Raw genomic sequence first — 17512 nt, forward strand, 5'->3', positions numbered from 1 at the left:
TGAGTATTAGAAAAGTGAAAAAGTTGACTGTCTTATTACCATAGTGCCTAGAAGCCCTAATCATATACAGAATAAAAAGACTGTCCCTGGGTCAAAGCTTGCAATCTAAATATAAGACAAGAAACCTCTGATACAGACAGATGGAGTACCAGGGAACCATGAGACAATAGTGGTCAGCATGGTAGACAGCTCCCTCCGAATATCACCAGCCTTGCCATTGTTAAGTTTTTTGTAGACATCATGGTAAAAAAGAGTCTTAAGGAGACACCTGAAGGAGGGTAATGCATTAGTCCTGGGATGTTTATAAGGAACTCCTCCCAACAGTGGCAGATTAATGATTTTGCCACCCCTAGGCCCTGAAATAATTGCCGCCCCCGGCGGCTGGCCCCATATGAACTTGTTTTAGTTGTTTTAGTTTTAGTCTGTATAGTGTGATTTCGGTTATAGTGCGGGACCGCACATGGATCCAAAACGCCGCATTCAAGCGGGGGTCCGGTTTTATATCAAATATTTATTTTTTATTTTATGTAGATACAACAGAAGAAATAAAAGTATTTGAGTAGTAAGTAATTACATTTGTTTACACCAACACCTTTAAGCGGCAAACTTATTAATTAATTCTGTATAATCCAGAGAAGTTATTAGATCCTTTTCAATTGTCAGGAGAGAAAGGGAGTTTAATTTTTCTTCACTGAGATTAGCCTTCAAATAGTTTTTCACGCTTTTTAATGCCGAAAATGATCATTCTGCTGAACAGTTTGTAGCAGGTGTGCAAACAAACATTCAGAAGGCAATATCAAGATTTGGATATACTGAATGAATGTTTCGATTTCGAAGCAGACTGCAATATCTTATAATTGACTTCTTTTCATTTTCAGGAATTTCGACACCTTCCAGATACAATCGAAAATGTAGACAGTCATTCACGAATGATTCTTCTAAATCTCCTTGGTAACCTAGCTGTAATTTTTTAGCATGAACTGTTATATCTGCTGTTGAAGTATTGGTAATGTTAGATAGAAACTGAAATCTGCCATACATTTCTTGATATGCATTACTTCTATGTTTCAGTTCGGAACATACAAGGTCTAGTATTGTTAAAAAGGTATCTACTTTAAATTTATCTCTACCACACATTTCCACTTCAACTTCACATGTCTCCTCAGCTTGCAGTTTACGCTTTCTTTTTCGCGTTGTGTCAATTTCGTAGTCTTCAATTTCAGATTTTTCTTTGGCTTTCTCTTTGTACATATCAAACAAGTCCCATATAGAGTTAATGTATCCTATTAGTGAGTTGTAGAGTTCTACAACTGTCTGTATATCAATATAAACATTTTGCAGTTTTTGTCTAGTGATATGAAATCTTTCCAAGAGTGAGCTCCAAAATACAGCCATAAAAGCTGCTTCAAGTCGATCGAGTTTTCGCTGCAGGCCTGCAGCTTCATTACGTGTAACAGGTTTCTCAGTAGCATCTTCCTTTATTGTATTTAAGGCTTTAATGATAGCATTCCAGTTTTCACTCAAATTATGACAAGCTTCCACTCAAGATGACCAGCGAGTCTCAGAAAGTCTTTTTATGACTTTACTGCCTGGCTTCAAATTAGATAGTAAAATCTCCCACCGGTGAGTAGGATTTATATTCTTAATTCTTGCTTACAACCTGCTATATACACCAGACATGTTAGTGGCATTGTCATACGACTGGCCACGGCAGTTTGCAATATCTAATCCATAACAATTCAAAGTTGAAAGTACAGCATCAGCTATCTGTTCTGATTTGTGGCCAGTATTTGGTAAAAAACAAAGAAACCTCTCTACTGGTATGCCAACATCGTTTACATATCTCAGTATAAAAGCCAATTGATCAACATGAGATATGTCGGGAGTTGAATCAACGCTTATCGAGAAATATTTGGCTTCTTTTACTTCTTTAATAATATTTGAGGTCACATTTGAAGCCATCAGTGTTATACATTCATTACACGTATAGGATGAAAGATAAGATACATTACCTCAAAAAGAACAGGAGTACTTGTGGCACCTTAGAGACTAACAAATTTATTAGAGCATAAGCTTTCATGGACTACAGCCCATTTCTTCAGATGCATATAGAGTGGAATAAATATTGAGGAGATATATATACATACATACAGAGAGCATAAACAGGTGGGAGTTGTCTTACCAACTCTGAGAGGCCAATTAAGTAAGAGAAAAAAACTTTTGAAGTGATAATCAAGATAGCCCAGTACAGACAGTTTGATAAGAAGTGTGAGAATACTTACAAGGGGAGATATATTCAATGTTTGTAATGGCTCAGCCTTTCCCAGTCCTTATTCAATCCTGAGTTGATTGTTTCTAGTTTGCATATCAATTCCAGCTCAGCAGTCTCTCGTTGGAGTCTGTTTTTGAAGTTTTTCTGTTGTAAGATAGCCACCCGCAGGTCTGACATTGAATGACCAGAAAGGTTAAAGTGTTCTCCCACTGGTTTTTGAGTATTATGATTCCTGATGTCAGATTTGTGTCCATTAATTCTTTTGCATAGAGACTGTCCGGTTTGGCCAATGTACATGGCAGAGGGGCATTGCTGGCACATGATGGCATATATCACATTGGTAGATGTGCAGGTGAACGAGCCCCTGATGGTATGGCTGATGTGATTAGGTCTTATGATGATGTCACTTGAATAGATATTTGGACAGAGTTGGCATCGGGCTTTGTTACAAGGATAGGGTTCCTGGGTCAGTGGTTTTGTTCAGTGATGTGTGGTTGCCGGTGAGTATTTGCTTTAGGTTGGGGGGTTGTCTGTAAGCGAGGACAGGTCTGTCTCCCAAGATCTGTGAGAGTAAAGGATCATCTTTCAGGATAGGTTGTAGATCTCTGATGATGCGCTGGAGAGGTTTTAGTTGGGGGCTGAAGGTGACAGCTAGTGATGTTCTGTTATTTTCTTTGTTGGGCCTGTCTTGTAGGAGGTGACTTCTGGGTACTCGTCTGGCTCTGTCAATCTGTTTTTTCACTTCAGCAGGTGGGTATTGTAGTTTTAAGAATGCTTGATAGAGATCTTGTAGGTGCTTGTCTCTATCTGAGGGATTGGAGCAAATGCGGTTATATCTTAGAGCTTGGCTGTAGACAATGGATCGTGTGGTGTGTTCTGGATGGAAGCTGGAGTCATGTAGGTAAGTGTAGCGGTCAGTAGGTTTCCGGTATAGGGTGGTATTTATGTGACCATCGCTTATTAGCACAGTAGTGTCCAGGAAATGGACGGCTTGTGTGGATTGATCTAGGCTGAGGTTGATGGTGGGATCGAAATTATTGAAATCATGGTGAAATTCCTCAAGGGCTTCTTTTCCATGGGTCCAGATGATGAAGATGTCATCAATGTAGCGCAAGTAGAGTAGGGGCGTTAGGGGACGAGAGCTAAGGAAGCGTTGTTCTAAGTCAGCCATAAAAATGTTGGCATATTGTGGGGCCATGCGGGTACCCATAGCAGTGCCGCTGACTTGAAGGTATATATTGTCCCCAAATGTGAAATAGCTGTGGGTGAGGACAAAGTCACAAAGTTCAGCCACCAGGTTAGCTGTGACGTTATTGGGGATACTGTTCCTGATAGCTTGTAGTCCATCTTTGTGTGGAATATTGGTGTAGAGGGCTTCTACGTCCATAGTGGCCAGGATGGTGTTTTCTGGAAGATCACCGATGGATTGTAGTTTCCTCAGGAAGTAAGTGGTGTCTCGAAGATAACTGGGAGTGCTGGTAGCGTAGGGTCTGAGGAGAGAGTCCACATAACCAGACAAGCCTGATGTTAGGGTGCCAATGCCTGAGATGATGGGGCGTCCAGGAGATACGTCCTCTGCTATGTACATTGGCCAAACTGGACAGTCACTACGCAAGAGGATAAATGGACACAAGTCAGATATCAGGAATGGCAATATACAAAAACCTGTAGGAGAACACTTCAACCTCCCTGGCCACACAATAGCAGATGTAAAGGTTGCCATCTTACAGCAAAAAAAACTTCAGGACCAGACTCCAAAGAGAAACTGCTGAGCTCCAGTTCATTTGCAAATTTGACACCATCAGATCAGGATTAAACAAAGACTGTGAATGGCTATCCAACTACAGAAACAGTTTCTCCTCCCTTGGTGTTCACACCTCAACTGCTAGCAGAGCACCTCACCCTCCCTGATTGAACTAACCTCGTTATCTCCACACTGATATATACCTGCCTCTGGAGATTTCCATTACTTGCATCTGAAGAAGTGAGGTTCTTACCCACGAAAGCTTATGCTCCCAGTACTTCTGTTAGTCTCAAAGGTGCCACAGGACCCTCTGTTGCTTTTTACAGATTCAGACTAACACGGCTACCCCTCTGATACCTAACCCATACAAGCACTCATGAGTGCCCCACATTTAGACAATGGCAGCATATCACCAGATACCACTCTGCCATAGCTTCTTCTCACTCCCACCCTCATTGAGTTCTCTTCTCCCTCATTCCATCCCTTTCTGCCTCCTGTCACTGCACCCATCCCTCTCCAGCTGAGATCAGGATGTCATTGTGATAGGTAATGTACAAACACATACCAAGAGACTGTCCCTATCCATCTCCTTCTTCTGTTATTCCCTCCCTTTGGGATTTTCTTATCCCTACCGGGCTTCCTGCTTCTGCAGCAGTGTGGCTACATGAGGAGGGATAGCTCAGTATGGGGGGATAGATAGCTCAGTGGTTTGAGCATTGGCCTGCTAAACTCAGGGTTGTGAGTTCAATCCTTGAGGGTTCTGGGGCCAAATCAGTACTTGGTCCTGCTAGTGAAGGCAGGGGGATGGACTCAATGACCTTTCGGGGTCCCTTCCAGTTCTATGAGATAGGTATATCTCCATATATTATAATGGGAGGGGAGCAAATAGTTAAATTGAGAGCTCTTGGAGCAGGTAGAGAAAACAGCTAGCACAGCTGAATGCTACACTGGATCAAGAAAATCAGGAGACCCAGGTAGGCATGTTCCCTTGTTTCTCCGACCCTCCCCACACACACACTAAACCCCTGTGGTTGTGACATTGAGGTGAGGCATATTCTTCAAAGGTAAAATATTTTTCACATAGGGCACTTCTACATCTGGGAAACTGTCCAAGAGTCTAAATGGATAACTCTTACTCTTAGATGTAAAATGCACATATCTCTAATTATATTTAAAAGATATGGGTCAAGCTTACCTTATCCACCATATAAAGTCTGTACTATAATACCATAATTACCGGATTAATAATAGCATTAGAAGAAAAATGGTATTCCCAAGGTTGGTTATAATTGCAAAAGCAGCTCCTGTCTATACTAGATGAGTTCCCTATTACACACTGCCAGCCAACAACCCAGCAATCCTTCCTGTTTAAATGGAATCTCTTATGCACAGTACGTTCTTTATAAATGTTGGAGGGGCACTAGCTTGCTTGAATATTTATTTCTTTATTTAAAATCTTGACCTGAATTAAAACTTCTGTATGTGACATCTTGTGCTGGGATCTCTTGTTTCATGCTGAACAAAGTATGTTGTAATATAAACAAATACACATCAAATATGAATATGTTGTACAAAAATTACAAAAAAATCATTTGGAATCACAGAAATCGGCTGTGGAGCTATGTTTGTCTGGTTCACCTTCAAGCCAGTTACAGTATAACTTTCTAGGCTGACACTTTCAAAGCTGCATAAACCAGAGAGAAAAAACAACTTCCCTGCAGTTCTGAAAAATCCAGGGGTGGGAGTGTAGGTCAAAAAAACTTAAAATTCTGAAAATAGTCAAATAGTCCATTTCTGGGCATTTCTAAGGACTCCATTAACAACATGGGAGGTGATTAGGACATCTACGTGGGAAGCGGGGAAATCCAATTTCAGTTCCCCCTCTACCTAATTTAGAGAGAGGATATGAATTTAAGTCCCTACGTCCTAAAAACAGGTCCCTAGCCACTGGGTGATGGGATGTTCTGATACGGGTATCTCAGTTTGTCCTGTTGAAACTATTCCTCTGTGAATAAATAGCTAGTCATTTGGACAAAGAGAATGACTTTCTGGTGATTACAGCACTTGTCTAGTAAGTGGGAGAACAAGTTCAAATTCCCGTCTCCATCAATCAGTCAGAGGGCAGAATTGAATGTGGATCTCCTATATTCCAGGTGATAGAAGCATCACCATCTTCTCTCTCTTCTGGCTATTTGATAGTGCCTAATTTTCCCTCTCAGAAAAAGTGTGTGGGTGAGAACTATTCAGGCATTTCATGTCATATTGATGAACAGTTTAGGTTCACATTTACTATTTGCCCAAACAAACAAAAATTACCCAGCTCTGCTTAAGGCACTTAGATGCCCAATTACCATTAACATTTAAGGGGAATTGGGTACCCAAGACCCTTAGGCATATTGAAAAATCTCAGCTCTTACTGGTTTTTTTACATATCTTTCCAGCCTGATCTACTGAAGTCAATAGAAAAGACTCCTACTGAGCTGCATAGATTTTTGGATAAGGCCTTAACTGAGCAAGTTCATCTAGGAAATCATGAGATTATGATCATAATCCATATTTTGGTTGGGGGCCCTGGGGTACTACCATAATAGAAATAAACAACTCTGTTCTATCAGGATGTATATATTGCATACATTCTGGTAATTTAGTTGTTTTATATTGGCCTTTACCTTAAAGACCTTTGCATTGCTTCCTTCTGGTGTGGCAAAACTAAAAACGGGGGGGAGGGGGAGGATTAAATGGTGTTATACAAATTACTCCACTCTTAATAACTAATGGAAAGTGAAACCCACATGCTGCCAGTGCCACCTCTCTGAGATTAATCAGAAAGGGTAAGAGTTTATGAATGTCAGTAGGGAAATAGTTCTCGTTGCCAGTTGCCAATACATCATTATATACTTTTAAGTCTATCGGTTTTCTCTTGGAGATTGCCCATTGCCCAAAAAGGAATTTCAAACTCAGTTAATTAGTTCCCTGTACTAGGAAATTGGTGTGACACATAGCCAGAAAGGGTTAAGCAGCTTGCAGGCTAATTGACCCAGAGTCAGTCATTAGAGACATGTTAGAAAAGTGTGTGAATGGTAATTAGGGCCACTCCATGCTAGATAGGCTAGAACTGTGAAATGCAAACCTGTATTGTTGGAGATAATGTTAATTGTATGTGTGCACTTATATCTTGTCAAATGTTCGCCATGTAAGCAGACAGTTCCTGTCTGTAACTATAGCTATTGATTCAGAGATCAAAAAGGGAATATTAACATTTAAATGAATCGTAAACATAGGCTATCGCTGTTTTCATCTCTCTTTGAAATGTATAACAAATCACCTGAGAATGATGAAAAACAGACAATTGCCTTATGCTAATTTGTGTAGATAATTACCAATGCTTAGGAAATGAGTGCCTATTGTTCACCTAAGGACTCCGAGCTGTCACAAGAAAGCCTGAAACTGTATAAAAGACCCTTGGGTCCTGATCTTGTCACCTCAGATCTGCTTGATGCTTCCTGCAGGGAAAACTTAAGCCACAAGACTGAGATCCCAGTCCTGACTTGACCACCCTGAATATACACATTTGGACTATAACCTATGACAGGGATCAGCAACCTTTGGCATGCGACCCACCAGGGTAAGCACCCCAGCAGGCAGGGATGGTTTGTTTACCTGCTGCATCTGCAGGTTCGGCCGATCACAGCTGCCACTGGCAGTTCACCGTTCCAGGCCAATGGGAGCCACGATCGGCCAAACCTGTGGACACGGCAGGTAAACGGCCTGGCCCGGCCCGCCAAGGTGCTTACCCTGGCAGGCGAGTGCCAAAGGTTGCCGATCCCTGACCTATGAATTCTTTCTGAAAGAACTCTTTGCAACTACAAAGCTCACCATCTCTGCTATGAATTTAATCTCAAGAATTGTACCCATGTCTGTATGTATACTGACCTTTTAACCAATACTCTCTCTCTTTTGTTTTTTAATAAATTTTAGTTTAGTTAATAAGAATTGGCTATAAGCACGTATTTGGGTAAGAGCTGGAATATTCATTAACCTGGGAGGTAACATGTCCGATCCTTTGGGATTGGTAGAACTTCCTTATATGATGAATAAGATTTTCAGTAATCCTCATCATATTTGACTTAGGTGGAGGCCTAAGGCTGGGTTACTTCAAGGGAACTGTGTTGGCTTCATTATGGATAACTAGTGAGGTATTATAGAAGCTGTTTTGTGCTGTCTTGGTAAATCTAAGTATTGGAATGTCCACCAACTTTGGGGATTGTCTGCCCCATTCTTTGCAGTTCACCCTAATTGAGTGACCTCAGTTGGCTTCCTTGGGACCCCGGTCACAGTGGCGTAGTCTGGCTAGGATACACATTACCACAAGTTAATTGGGTTTTGGATTAGAACCACACGTTTGTCAAAAAAATAAAATTTGATATTAGAGAGTTTAAGGGTTAAAATCAGTTACAATGAATGACCCACAATCCTATGAAGATCTTGACAGAAAAACCCTTGAAGAATTGTCCTCACAGAGGGGGTTCACTTTTAAGAAAAAATTCCCAGAGCAAGAACTGAAAAATCTGTTTATGGCCAACGATCAGGAAGCAGACCCAGCAAAAATGCTTGCAGTGAGAAACTAGCAGCAATTGGAACATGAACAAAGGCTGATAGATCTTCGATTGCAGAAAAAGCAAAAGATAGCTGATATGGAAAGAGAAGCTAGAGAAAGGATCGCTAAAATAGAACAAGAAGCTGCTGAAAGAGAGAGAGTTGTCCATCTAAGGAAGATGGAACGGCAAGCTGCTGAGGAGAAGGCAGATGCAACAGGAATCTGCCAGACTTGAGCCCCAAGTCTTGAAACAGCAGAAAAAGCTGCCACAGCCTGGAGATCCATCTCCTCCTGACAACAAGAACTGGGAAAGGATTCGTCCCATTTACAAAGATACTGAAGACATGGAGGGAGTTCTATCTACCTTTGAGCATCTATGTGAAATTCACCATATCCCAGAGGTGCAGCGTGTGCTTGTCTTGCTAACCAGATTGACTGACTGGGAAAGCTAGGTAAGTCTTCAATGAAATGGGTATGGATGAAGCTTTGAATTATGTAAAATATAAAGATACTGTGGGAAAGATTTGGGTAATTTTGAACAATTAATGCAATTAATTACACTTGAACAGATGTCAAATTTGGTGCCAGATAAGGTCCGGGTTGCTATATGTGATAGAAAGCCCAGTTCTGTTTTGCATGTTGCTGAAATTGCAGATTTGAAGTCATGAAAGAAATAAGCCCTTGGGAAAGAATAATCACTATTCTCCCCAATCTAAAAGAAGAGAAGGGTTTAAGAGTGGGACCAGCCACACTTCTGTTAGAAAAGCTCATGGGAGCCCAGAACAGAAAAACTCATACTCTAAGGGAAGACAAGTAGTATGTTATTTGTGTGGTACATCTGAACACATCAAACCAGTGTGTCTAAATGTAAAAAATAAACCAGCAAACCCGGTAAATGCTAATCCAGTTATTCTAAACATACAAATAGAGCCCAGCACTAATGCCTTGTGTGCAAATGTTGTTACAGTTCTCCCTTAAGGGCTTGACCTTAAAACTCATATTAAAACTAAATATGGGAACAATAGTACAGAGTTTATTAGCAGTGCAGAAGTTAATGGAATAAGGTGTATGGCATGAAGGGACACTGCAGTAGATATTACTTTGGTTAAAGCAAATCTTTTCAGGGAGGAAGATTATTTGCCAGGTGAAAGTGTAACTGCTGTAGACTTATCTGAATATTTTGTCAGAGTGCCTTTGGCTAAAATCCACCTTAAATGGAAGGGATTTGATGGAACCAGGACTGTGGGAGAAAAAAATATAATTCCTTCAGATCTTTTAATAAGGAATGATTTTAAAGCTTTGTGCAGTCAATTTAATATCATAAACCGGTCACATTAAGATAAACATATTTGGAGTTTTAAAAATAACTTCCATTGATTCTTTATCAAAAACAAATAACTCTTAAGGAATGACACGCAATTCATAATTTGCTCATTTAAAAAAAATAATACACAACCAGTCTTATAATTGCAGGTGGCATTTAATGCTGGTTATCCATACCATTTACATTTCTAATTAAAAATATTTCCAAGCATGTGTGTTTCAAAGTTCAGCTTAGCCTAGATTTTTAAATACATCACATTCCTTTGTTTGGGAAGTTCTTATTTCTGAAATACAAAGATGGGTTCCAGGAACTGCATTTTAGAATACAATGGGAGTTGCTAGAGGAAAGTATCATGTGGGAGAGAAGATGAACAGTGATTCTTGGAGACAAGTTTCTACTTTGTTAAAAAGAGGCAACATCAGGGAGTCATTTTAAACTGATCATAAGTGGCATTTTAGCGGAATACATAAATTAATTGGTGGAACTCACTGCCTTAAAACCATATTGAGGGAAAGAGCTTGTCTAGCCCTTTGGGAATCTAACTAAATGAATAAAAATATAATCAACAATTAGATAAGCAAGGAGGGAACATTTATAATATAAACACACAAGCCAGCCTCTGAGGAATAATTCCCACCATGGATCTATCCAGTACTACTATCCATTATGGGATTCTACAACTTTCTCTTAAGCATCTGAGACTCTAGCCCTCTAAAGTCCAATTGTTTCTACACAGAATAGGTATAATGCAGGTGGCAACAATGTAAGCTCCCTCCCATCACCCTGCTTTGGACCACCCTTAATGTCTATTTCTGGCAATTGTGACTTTTGTTTTTCCTGATGGGTGGATGTATATCACTGGTTGAGGTTAATTCATTTCATTGGTCAATATGGATTGACCTCTGGTGGTAATGTAGTTCTTACTTAGTCATCTGAGCCTACACTTTCAATGCCATGATGAATTAATCACTCTGTGTGTGTGTACACATAGTATGCTAGCCCATTAATTATAGGTCAAATGCCTTCTGAGAACCGATATTTTAGATTTTAATAAAAATGGGTACTTTATGACTTGCCTTGTTTGATATGTAATTGAACACTCTGATCTGAGAGTTCATCTCTCTGTATTCCATTCACTTACTGCACATGCAAAAAGTGCCTTTCTAAATCGTATAGAAAGTGGGTTTAAAAAGCACTCTGACAGTAAATCAGAGTAAACTGCAACATGTTAGGAAACTAAACAGTCCATTCCTTTGGGGAAAAATATATTTGTTATTAAAGTTGACTTGCTTTATGAGAGAGAAAATTTGCTTGGACTAATGCAAAAATATGCTTAAGAGGGTCGAAAGGAAGAAAACGTCTCATTTCTTGTTTGTTATTCATGCTGCTAATAAAAGTCTGCAAAACTGTAGGAACTTAAGTCATCTGAAATAACACTGTGAGACACTGCTAAGTCTGAATAATGGCAAGTTTTCTATTAATTTGAATACAGTACAATGTATGCACTCTAAAATATAATTAGTAAGCGAGGATGCTTTGTTCCTGATAATAAGAGAAACACTGTGCTGTAATACATTATATAATATTTTGAATATTTTTATCATATATCATAGGAGAGGTATTGCATGTGTTCAGTATCTAGAGTTCTTGAGTTTATTCAATCAGTAATTAGGAGAAGTATAATAAAGAGAACATCCAGATTTAGAATACTAATGACTTTTTAAAAATAGTTTATATCCCTTCTGACTATCATGTTTCAGGGCATAAGACAAACATTTCTCATGGACAGTAATTCCTCAGCCAACTGTTGTAGACTTTTTTTTTTTTTTTTTGCGTCTTCCTCTGAAGCATTTGGTCAGGCTACTGGTAGTCTCAGGATACTGGGTTAATTGACCCACTGGTCTTATCTACTATGGCAGTTCCTATATTAAGATTTCCAAGGAAGGTAAAACACCTGCTGTTAAATTAGTAGTGTATGGGTCTGAGTTCTGTTGTCATGGAAAAAATCCTCTCTAGGAAGAGAACAATCTTGTTTGGGGCTGTGTTTTGTTCATTCTGAAAAAGACTCATATTTTCTAGAACTCATTGTTGTTCCCCCCCCGCATTCAGACTGATCTGCAGTGGAAGAGAGAACAAAGGCTAGACTGTGCAACTGTCACTTGTTTTGGTGAGCGGTTACTGCCATGAATAGTCCTGTTGAATGAGTAGGGGTGGCAGAGACTAGGCTCTAAGTATAGAGGAGAAAACATTCCTCTTTGAAACAAAGGGTGATCATAAAAGAAATCACAAATTATAGGAGCTCCACTGAAACACAACTTGAGTTGCCACTGTTCAGTCTGATATAGAAAACATGCACTATTTCATCATTATTTATCAGTCCATGTAGTCAGAGTGCCTTGTTGCAGGAATTTCTTAATCTCTGGTAGAGGTAAACCAACCCACTAAGCAAAATCAAACCCCGATACTGCGATGCATATATATGCTCAATGTTATGGCATTCCAGGAAGCAGAGAATCCAATGTCTGAAAGTTACTTTGATTTAAAAAAGAAAAATCTTATGGATGGAAATAGGCTCATAATCTCATACAGACAGTACTAAAGTTGCTGTGTGGCTCTATGGTGCTTAGATCCACATTGATGAGTGTGGCATACATATCTAGGTAGGCAGGCACCTTGCTCTAGCCACATTCTATTTTATTGCTTACTTTGTAGTTACTGCAATTTTCTACTAAAGGGTAATATACTATACTCCAAAATGTTATCCATGCGTATGGTTTCCATTCTGGCCCATAACTTTGCCTGGCTCGACAATAAGACATCTGAAACCTGGTTCATTTTCCATCTTTGAGTAATGAATGACACTCTGTTCAAAAGTGTGTGGACAGGGCAGAAGCTAACTAGTTCATCAAGTTTCAGATACCCAAGCCTGAATCTAGGCAAAAGGAGAGCTCCAACTGAATTTGAGCTTGTCCTTGAATGTGACTCTTTGCTACCTAGTCAGATAAAATATAGTTCCCTTCCAAGGTATGTACTATGAAAACTGGGTTCAAATGGCTACTGTAAAGCCCCAAGGCACCTATGAACAGTGTGTCCATAAATACAGTGAATTTCATTTACAGTGAAATCCAGTTTAGAGTCAAGTAGAATTAAATTCTCAAATAGCTTCGATGGATCCTAGTGTGTGAATTGCCACTTCCATTATTGTGAACATATGTTGATTGATTATGAATGTTACTGGGGAGGAAATCAGTGTACAAAAGTGCCATTCTTTTTCAATCTGATCTTGTTAACTGAGATGAATAATGCTTTGTGCTTCACATGATTTATTATAAACATGTTTTACTACAACAACACACAATTTCCTCCAATAAATATCATCTTAAGAGCTTTATATAAAATGTCTTTTGACTCCACATACTGACCAAACAATTCCACAGTTTATGACATGCTTTCTAATACAATCACTGTCAATTAATAGATTAGACCTCCTGTAGTATTTCAGCCATTGGGTAAGCAGTTATTAACTCCACCCATTTCATTGAATCCAGGTGTAATTATACAGACCACAATATAGAATCTTAACCTGTCATACAAGCTGTAAGACTAATAAAATCCCAGAGAGCATAACTTCCCCCCAGTTCTTTGTAACACTTGTTCATAAACTTTTGATTCTTCTTTGGCATTTACAGTGTGTCTATCTCCAAAAATGTTTGTGGTTTTCATGGCAAAGTTCAGACTAATTAATAAAGGCTTAGAAATTTATAAACTAATCCAAAGTGTCTCAACCTGGGAAATCAGAAATCCATGCGTTTCTTTTGAACAGCCTGAGCTTTTATTAGTTTTCTCTTATTTAAAGTCTGCATTTCTCTAAGGCTGGGTTAGGGATTAGATTTATAGTTTCCGCAAGCTACACTTCTATAAGCAATTATTACTCCGTTTGGCTAGATTTAAAAAAACAAAAAACAAAAAAAAAACCAAATATTGAGCTTTCCTTTCACATGTCAAGAGCTCAGAAAAATAACTTCCTATTGCTTCTGTGGAGAAAATGAGCTCTCCCTCAGCATGTTATGCTACATGAAATAAATGAAAATGTGTTCCTGTACTCTACACAGCCCTGTACTCCTTTTTACTATCAGCAAGGCTGAGAAGGAGATTCCCCAAGAGCATATGTGCTACTTCTACTTGAGTTTTCAGATGTATTAATGAACATAACTATAAACAGTAGAGCAAACAAGGAGCAAACCTTTGTTCCCAGTCTTGTTTAAATTTAGGTTCACCTTCATGGAGGACAGAGCAGAGGAAGGGGAGAAATCAGGGAAAATAAATATGGAGTGCATGGAGATGGGAAGGGGGTAAAGTAGAGAGGAAGGAAGGTTGATGGGAGCTAGAATGATTAATGGGAGAGGGAAAGATGGAAGCAAGGATAGGAGACAGTCAAGGGGATTCACAGTGGATCCTTGGACCCTATGGGGACTCAATGCCCAATACAGAAGCCAGTAGTGAAACGGAGTGGAGTAGGAGAGAAGTGGTAAACACCTCACCTCGCAAATTGTTATTGCTGCTTAGATGCCAGACTTAGAACCCACAGGTGGTGAAAATTACCATTCCCTAGCTGCCAGGTTTTGTGTAGCTCCAAATGTGACATTTCCCATCACAGTCATTTATTTCCTCCTTTAGTAGCAAGGGTACAGGAGAAGGGAAAAGCTTATATTTCTCACCTTGCAGAAGTGGGAGTTGGATGCACTCAGTGGTAGTTAGAGAATCTGGAGAAATTAGTGGGAACCAATTGCAATTTTTATTTTTAAGAATGAGTTTTGTTCTCTTTGGATGTTTTTCCATAATCCCGCTATTCAGAATCAGCTGCCCTCATGGTACATCTCGCTAACTCATCACCAGCATCTTGTTTGACCCTCTCTTTCAAAACAGACTGCCCATCCCCTACCACTCCACAAGTCCCGTTATTTCAAATGGTAGGTCTAGAACTCTGACACTTCCAAACTTAGTTCTATCCAATACTACAAAGGAACAGAATCTATGGCAGAACTTGTGACGCTCACTATCTGTGCTTTGAAAAAATGTAAATATCAGTGAACAAAAAAACCCTAAAATCAAACTTAAGTGACTTTTATATAGTAAGAATTCTTACTCAGTAAAGTCAAGCAGATGACACAAATATCAGGGTAAATTGTTTTACATTTTGTTTACAAAGTTAAGTAGAAGATAAACCTTTAGCTTATATTTTGTGACATTAACTTTTACACTGAAACACCAATTGTCTAATCTTGTTTATAATTACTCTTGGGATATGATTTGACACATGGACTTTGGAGAAAGAAGGGGGAAACAAGCACAGATCCTTAAACTGAGATTCAAATGCTCAGCAGGAGAGAAAGCACCACAAATTTTAAAACAATCCCAGGTCTCTGCACAGGACCTCACAAGACAGACTGACTATGGTCTGTCCCGTCATCTCTACCAGTATTGTGTTTCATGGTTTTGCACTTTATCGAGATGGGAAGACGATATGATGTTAATGATCTTACCACAAAATCCCTTCTCCCTCCAGTTTGTCCTTTTCATCTTCCTGCAGCCTAAAGCCATTCACTGACCTACATTCCCAGCTCTAATAATCCAAAATCTATCATTAATTTCTGAGCAGCATATGTAGCCAAGGCCCATCTCCTTTTAACCTCATCCTTGATGGAATTGCCAGCATGGATCAAGCTTGTTAGATACACAAGATTTTTACTTATTCTACAACTTCCCTGCTGCATTTCAACACTGTATCTATTGTCCCTTTTCTAAGATGTACTTCATCTTCTTGGCATTTCTTACAAGTCCAAGTTAACGACACCATTCTCTGACTTAGCAAAGCGTGTCATCGTTAATTTGAAATGTCTGACATCTGTACGATGTCTTCTGCATGAGCTCAGGAGCTCCAATCTAGCTCATCCACTGTCATGCACTCCAACTCATCTAACATTTTTAATGTCCAGTTTAAAAACATAAGTGATGGTGATTCTACCCCTTGTCTTACACCAAACTCTGACTTGAACCAGTTACTTAATTTCCCACCAATTTTTACAGAAGTGCAGGAGGCTTCATAAATAGCTTTTACAACTGCAATTATCTGTAAGGCCATATGATTTTACTACTTTCCATAATGCATATGATTTTACTACTTTCACTGCAAAGTATCAAATGCCTTCATGAAATCGATGAAAACAGCAAACATTTTTAATCCCCATTCTTGCTTGTTATTACTTTTTAAAGACAAGCTGAGCTGCTAAAAGCTGATGAAACAAGTTCTATCAAAGCATTATAAAAAATATACAGAAAGGTCTGGCAGCAAGAGGAGGTACCCGATGACGGATATAGCTGGCTAAAGGCAATAACGTGGAAAAAATGAGAGCCTGATGATCTGAATAATTAGAGGTATAAGCTTATTGTCAGTACTGGGAAAATCATGGCTTAGTCTGTTAACAGTTACTTTCACCCAGTTTTAGAGGAAGTAGTAGGTGAGGAAAAGTGCATCTTTAGACCTGGCAAAAGTTCCATTGATCAGATATTCATGCTCTGACAGTTGCATTCAGTATTCAGATTGAAATTCAAATAGCACAGAGTAGGCTGAATATCTTATAGATAATTTTATCTAAGACCCATACACCTTTCCCCTCTTTTTTCAGGGTTTCAGATACAATTTTGGTCAAATTAAAGTTACATCTCTGCTCCATTTATGCCATGCTGTTGAATCCTTCCTTTTCTAAATTTCCATAACTGTTCCTGCAGCTGCTCATTGTCCCGATCACATTTTTTTCCAATACAACTTATTAATAATAATTACAGGTTTGTATTTATTTAACTAATTCTGGGAGCTCTGCTACTAGGACCTGCTACTGTCAATTTAGTAAGAAGCTAAGGCCCAAAGCACTCAACAATGGAGCACTTCCCCTGGTGAAAATGCACTAAAAATATATTTTTCTGATTGCTACTAAATATGAAAAGATCTGTTTCAATGATAGGTTACGCAGTAGGCAGACACTGTAAAGATATAACACTACGTAGGCAGCAAAGAGACAAAAATGAATGCCCAAAAGAGCAACAGCAAAATCCTGGAGCAGCTGGGACTGAGGAAATAGTTTTATCTGGCTTCTCTCTCTCAGAGAAAAGATGTAAACACCTGAGGGAGTAGAGAGCACCACACTGGGGTAGGGGTAGCGGGGAAATGGTGACTGTCTTCATCAATTGCAGAGCTTCATTGAATTGGTCTAAGGTTGTCATATCTGTAAGACTGTCTCAGCTGGAAATGAGGGAGAGTTCAGACTGCAGAGAAATGAGCCATACATTGAATCACAACTTTTTATGGCTCTGGATTACATAGCATGAAGGAGAGACTGTAGAGGCTGGAATGTGGGTCTCACTTAAATCTGAACAGTACCAAGGGGAGATATCATAGGGCAGTGAGGCCATGCTCTAAGAAAGAACAAAACAAAGGGCCTAAGTAATCTGTGTACTGGAAAAGAGGAAGGCTCCATGCAGGGAAATGAAAGAACTAATGAACAGATGGTGCAGAAC

At 39.3% G+C, this 17512-nt stretch overlaps 1 pseudogene; it reads right to left on the bottom strand.

Annotated features, from left to right (window-relative positions):
* Window positions 1-594: 594 nt before the first annotated feature.
* LOC117882086 overlaps window positions 595-17512 on the bottom strand; it is a 68688-nt pseudogene continuing 51770 nt past the window's right edge.

Source organism: Trachemys scripta, chromosome 8 (genome assembly GCF_013100865.1).
Source record: "Trachemys scripta elegans isolate TJP31775 chromosome 8, CAS_Tse_1.0, whole genome shotgun sequence".
Classification (NCBI taxonomy): domain Eukaryota; kingdom Metazoa; phylum Chordata; order Testudines; family Emydidae; genus Trachemys; species Trachemys scripta.